This window comes from Phyllostomus discolor, chromosome 8 (assembly GCF_004126475.2).
Source record: "Phyllostomus discolor isolate MPI-MPIP mPhyDis1 chromosome 8, mPhyDis1.pri.v3, whole genome shotgun sequence".
In the NCBI taxonomy this organism is placed as follows: domain Eukaryota; kingdom Metazoa; phylum Chordata; class Mammalia; order Chiroptera; family Phyllostomidae; genus Phyllostomus; species Phyllostomus discolor.
This window is the reverse complement of record NC_040910.2, coordinates 759,988-765,987: the sequence shown is the minus strand read 5'-3', so window position 1 is coordinate 765,987 and position 6,000 is coordinate 759,988.

The window sequence follows — 6,000 nt, the reverse complement described above, 5'->3', positions numbered from 1 at the left end:
GGAGAGAAACACACACTGAAGACTTCTCACGCCACCCCCGCGGGGCTCAGACCCACAGCTTTTTTTTTTTTCTTTGACGTATGGAATGACACTCCAGCCCACCGAGCCACACCGGCCGGGGAGAAGAGGGGTTGCATTTTATCTCAGGAGTACAAAGACACGTGTGTAACTGGCGTGTGTAGCTGGTCGGCTCCCCTAAGGTCAGAACAAACGGCAAAGCCTGTGACCTCCCAGCGGACGGTGCGGGCCAGGCACGAGGACGGAGACCTTGTCCCTGAGGGTCAGCGAGGGGCGGACTCGGGAACACAGCCAACCGCGAGCTGTTCGCGCCCTGCGGAGACCAGCCGCGGGCGCAGACGCGTGCGCGAGACGGTCCACACGCGTGCCCGTGCCGCTCGTGCACTCTCGAGACCCCGGGCCGTGCCTCTCTCCACGGCCCCCTGAACCACCTGACGGAACCACGTCCGGGAGCTGCTGCCCTCACCTGGGGAATCTCCGGCCCCAGCGCCCTTCCCCCGCTTCCCCGGCGAGCTGGGCCACGCCCACCACCCGCCCAGCGGGAACACCTCGCCCTGGGCGGGGGCTGCACGGGGGCTGCGGGGGCTGCACGGGGGCTGCGGGGGCTGCACGGGGGCTGCACGGGCTCTCGATTGCTTTTCTCCGGAAGAGAAAACACTGGTTTCTTTCTCCTGGTCAGTGCTCCGTGCCTCACCTCAGACACTCTGATTCTCACAAAAACCTGTTGTCGGAGTTAAACGCAGGAGGCTCAGGCTTGAACGAGACGCTTCTGATGTGCTGGTTTGATTTCTAAACCCGACAAGCGGCACCGACAGGAAGACGTTTCATGCCAGCCGAGTGGACAGCAGCCTGAGCTCAGCATTCCTGGGGTGTGTCCGGGGACGGTAACGGGGCGTGAGGGTGATAAAAAACATGCTCCTATTAACTTAGGAAGAAACTAGCAAAACATCTGCCCAGATTTTCAGTCATTTTGCTTTCCTGGGTGATATAAAATAATGTTTTCCTTTTCATGCGTGGAATTGGAAAATGGCCGAAATGATCCCACTATCGTCATATCAGAGGATCCGAACACACTGATCAGGCAAAACTGTTACCTAACACACACCTGCCTAGGGAAACAGGGAGAGAAGCAGTGAACAAGGCAGGGGTTTCCGCAGCAGAAACACGGACCTGAACTGAGCACCGCGTCCTGGGGTGGGGGTGGGGGGTGCCGAGCCCGAATGGGAGGAGCCAGGCAGCAGGTGTCTGGGCAGTGGGCGCCCCCTCGTGGGGGGCTCAGTCCCTGCCCTGGGCCAGCAATCACGGGCAGGGTTCCCCGCGAGTGCAGGGGTCGGCCCCAGGTGTTTCTACCTGGCCAGGAGCTGCACCCCGCCCCCCGGCATCTGCACAGACCTGGGCAGCCATCTCAGTCCAGGCGCACTCCGGGGAGGGCTCGGAGGCTCGGAGAGGGTCTCTGCCCCTGACCCTGGCCTGTGCCTCCTCCTCCTCTCCCTGTGGGTCTGGAAAGTGTCCCCCAGGACAGACAGTGCTCCAGCCCTCAGGCCAGCCTGCCGGGTGTCCGGCTCCCGTCACTGTCGGGACTTGGGGTTCGGCTGCCCACTGTCCACCCCACCACCCCCCTGTGAGCCGGCAGTTCCGGTGCTGACGCTCCTGCCTTCTCTTCCGGGCGGTCACCGCCCGGGCTGCGGTGTCCACAGGGGTCCTCACCGGGGCCGGAGTTTCTGTCCCGGGGGGCCTCGGAGGCTGACGGCACGAACGGTTCTTCTTACACTGTGTGGCCAAGGGTGCTGCAGCCCGAGGAGGCAGGGAGGAGGGAGGCCATGAGCGGGGGGCCCACAACTCTCCAGGGACGACCCCGCTCCACACGGCTGTCACTCCAGGCAACTCGGTGACGTGCGACGATGATCCCACTTCCCCGGTGAACAAACCGAGACTCAGCAACACGAAGTGCGAGCACCTTCCCCGGCCGCGCTGCCCAGGAAGCGGGGTCCCCGCTGGCCCTCTCACCGGTGACGCCCGTTGGCTCACTCAGCACCTGCACCCCAGCCAGCCACCCCGGCGACACACTGTCATCGTGTGGGGCTGACCCCTCAGAGGCCCCCGGCTCCCACACTGTCTGAACCTGCGACGGACAAACGAGTCCTCCACTCGGGGTTGTCAGAGCCTGATGATCGGGTTTCATTGTACCGTTCTCTCTGCTCTTTTCTCACAATTAAAGTCTGTCATAATAAAAAGTGGCTTTTAAATGGCCTATTATCTAATGAATAATACACCAGCTGATCTTCGCTAAAACATGCAAATTAACGGTAATTTGGAAATTATCGTCTTTGTAAGCATTTTTCATGGGCTGGATGTGTAAGCACTGCCACTGATGGTAATTAAAGTTTTCCATCTTTCACGTTTTGTAAAAGCCGAATCCTTACGTGATAAACCAGAGAGAAGGCTCTTCCCCTGAAGCAGCTGCAGCTCCACCAGCAGGCCCGTCCTGGGCTCCAGCTTCATTCGTGCGCCGCCGCCGGGCCCTGCCCAGGTTCCTGCACAAAAGGGCTGCCCGCCCCCAGGAGCCTGTGCCCAGGCGAGCCTTCCACTGGGGGAAACTGCCCAGGCACCCTGGACACCACCCGGCTCCAAGGGTGCGCTGTGTTCCCAGACACGTCCTGGCGGCAAACTGAGCAGCAAGGGACAGCCCCCCGCACCGCGGGGCCCCCATAAGCACCGAGGCGGTCTCTCTCCAGAGGTCAGCGGCGACCAGGCACGACCATCCATCCCACTGTCGGTGCGATGTGGTCGAAGAAGGCGCCCGGAGAACCAGCAAGCTCCACCAGACGTCCTGTCCTGGGTGGCTTCAGTCTCTTTCTGTAGCTCACAGTCCCTGGGCCAACAGAGGAGGAAATGAAGGTTCTCTAAGATTCCTAAAGTTCCCTTTAAATTTTCACTTAGTGGTTAAGCCCTCGAACTCGGCCCTTGCCGGGGCTGGGACGGTCTTCCTTCTGAGCCACTGACTCCCGCTCCGCCCAGACCCCGAGTGAGGCCAAAGCATGGGCTGGGCTGTCTTTGACTTCAATATTAAAGAAGCACCACTTTATTTTTGTGTCTTAAAGTATGTGAGGTCCCCAGTCAACTCACCATTTACAGCCTCTTCCTGATTTTGAAACAACTGTGCATTAGATTCCAGGTCAATGCATTTGGCATTTACAAACCTCTTCGCTCAAAACCGCACCAGAACGAACACAAGGGTGAGCAACCACAATGGGAGGGCATGCACGTCCAGGCAGCTGCCTGGGTGACAGCGGTTCCCTCCAACATGCGAATGCAAAACACACCTCGTGGGACACGAGGAGGAGGAGGAGGGAGAGGAGGAAGGAGGGGAGGGGAGAGGAGTGAGGGGAGGGGAGGGGAGCGGAGGGAGGGGAGGGGGAGGAGAAGAATTCTGCGGTAAGAGCAGCTGTCGCTACTGCGGGAGGGTCAGTGTTTGATTGTGTGACACGGACGACAGCAACAAGCAGATGCAGGTCTCCTGAGACGCGGCCGGGTGGGCCCAGGTGCTCCGGGGACGGCCCAGAGCGGGCCCTGCCGACACTTGGGGGGAAGGTGCAGACAGCAGCGGCTTCTTCATGGCCGGGAGTGTCGGTGGAAGCTGACACCCGCCAGTGGGATTGCGGGAACCGGAGCATTTTGGTTTCACTTGTTTGTTTTGCATCGTTAGACCTAGATGCCGGAAGGACGGGAGGGGGACCCCGACACAGGAATTCAAGACTGGGACAGAGTTCAGCTGGGCGTCCAGGGGCCTGTGAGGACGGTCAGGGCCCCGCAGGTCAGGGTTTGGACTGAGACCGCGTTCGCATTGTGAACTGGGGTTCAGCCTTCTTCCTGCCTGTCGGGAAAGAAAGAACATGCCCGTGTTCACCAGGACAGACAAATCCACGCTAAACTGTGAGGAAGTAAAACCGAATACACTTCTTACATTGAAGAGCGGGTGAAGGGCGGGGAATCTCCCAAGCTGGGCCAATATGAAGGGTGCCTTGCAGCACACAGTAGGAACAGGTCCTACGGAATGCGTTTGCATCTCCACTCACTCCACGCTCAAAATGTGAAAAGAATTTGAAAGAAAAAAACCTGAGTCACCATTGTGTATTAGGTTTTCACAGGGAAATGTTGGCTAACTCTTCAATAGCACGGGCAGATCTCATCTGGTAATCCGGTGGATTCCACCCAGAACGGGGCTGGACCTTCCGAACACAAACTGGGAGGGACGCGGTCACGCGGGGGCACTGCCCTCGCTGCTGCCGTGGCGACAGCTGCCAGCACTCCGGACGCCCGCTGGGCAGAGGCAGTGGCAGAGAGCACACCCTCAGCGTCCTCGTCCCCGGGATCGAGGGTCCTAAGTGCGCAGCCCCCACGAGGGTTTGGGCCTCCGTTAGCCGTCAGCCGAGGTGACACCTGCCCCAACCGGACTGGGGCCGAGGCCGAGGGTGCGTGTTTCCTCCAGGTCCATGGCCTCCCTGCTGGGCTGGCAGCGGCCTGCCCCCCAGGCCCCCGGAGTCTGCCTCCGGGCTGCAGCCTGTCCGGTCTCCGTGCCCCAACTCTGCTTCTGACCCCAGGGGTCAGACCCCTGGGACCGCCCTCGGGCCTTGTTTTCACTTGACCACCTCTCTCTCCGCAGGCCCTGTCTCCACAGGCTGTCCCGTCCTGTGGTGGAGGGCTGGGGCTTCAATGGGAGAATTTTGAGGAGGACGTGACGTAGCCCGCCACGGCGATCATCAGTGTCATCATCACACGTGCTGGGTTCGTCGGTCTAAAACATTCTGATCTTGACCGCTACACCGGAAGGCCGGTATTTTCACCTCCACTTAACAGAGGGTTTTAAGACCTTGGCTAAGGCTTCTTCAGCAAGAAAAGGGGGGCACTGGACCGGCTCCTCTGAATCCAGCTTCTCCTAGGAACTGGGTACAAAGGACGGCCCCGTGGGCACCGGCCCCCGCATCCCCGCTCGCCGGCCCGCGGGGCCTCCCGCTCCCCGCGCCAGGCAGAGTGCCCGCACGCAAAGGCACGCACAGCAGCTGCCGGCCTCGCAGGATTCTGTCCCTGTTCCTTCCTCACCCCCTCCCCTGGGGTCACCGGTGCCCGCGTGCTGTTCGCCGGGGACTCCTTGCGCGGGCGCCCACTCGATCTTGTTTGGGAAGGAAGAGCCACGCCTTGACAGCAGCCCGCAGAGCGCCCCGAGCCCCTGAGCCTGGGGCTCCCCGTGGGGTGCAGAGTGGAGCGGGCTTTTATGGCAGCGGCATGGGGTCCCTCAGCCGCCGCCGCCACCGAGCTCCTGTGCTTCTCTGTGTTGGAACACACGCCAGCTGCCCACGTGCAGCGCACGCCGTGCAGTCGGGCCCGGAAACACACGCGGACCCCGCCTGTGGCCCCGGATTCGGGCGGGTCTTCACCACTCAGAGGAAGCCCCTCCCAGGCGTTGGGGTGCTCCCCCTCCACGGGGTCACCTCCAGGCCTCTCCCTTCCTCTGTCCCTTCGGCCACACAGGTGTCCTTTCCTTGCCACTCTTTTCGCTTTCTCTTCCATCGCTTTTCTTTCCTCTGAGAAGTGAAAAGTACGTTCCGACTCGCTCAGGCAAAACCCATGAGCTACTTTGTTCCTGTCTGGAAGCGCTGAGCGGCAACCGAAGCCTGTCCGGGAAATGGTGAGCAGCTCTGACTAAAGGGGGAGTTTCACCCTCCGTAACCAGCCTTTGTTTGTGTGTTTTGTTAGGGATAAAGGGCGTGTTGTAAGGGATCCTGATGCTTCAGGCTGGCCAGAGATGTTTGCTTGTTTTGCCACTTTTCGCTTTTACAGACTCAGAACCGCTACATGACTTCCCTGTTCTTGTCCCCTAAGTGCTCTGCCAGAGAGAGGAGTTTTGAGTTAATCCCTCTTCCTGGTGCACACATAGATGGTATCTGTGACACGTTTTCTGTATTTTCCAGACGGGTGACATTC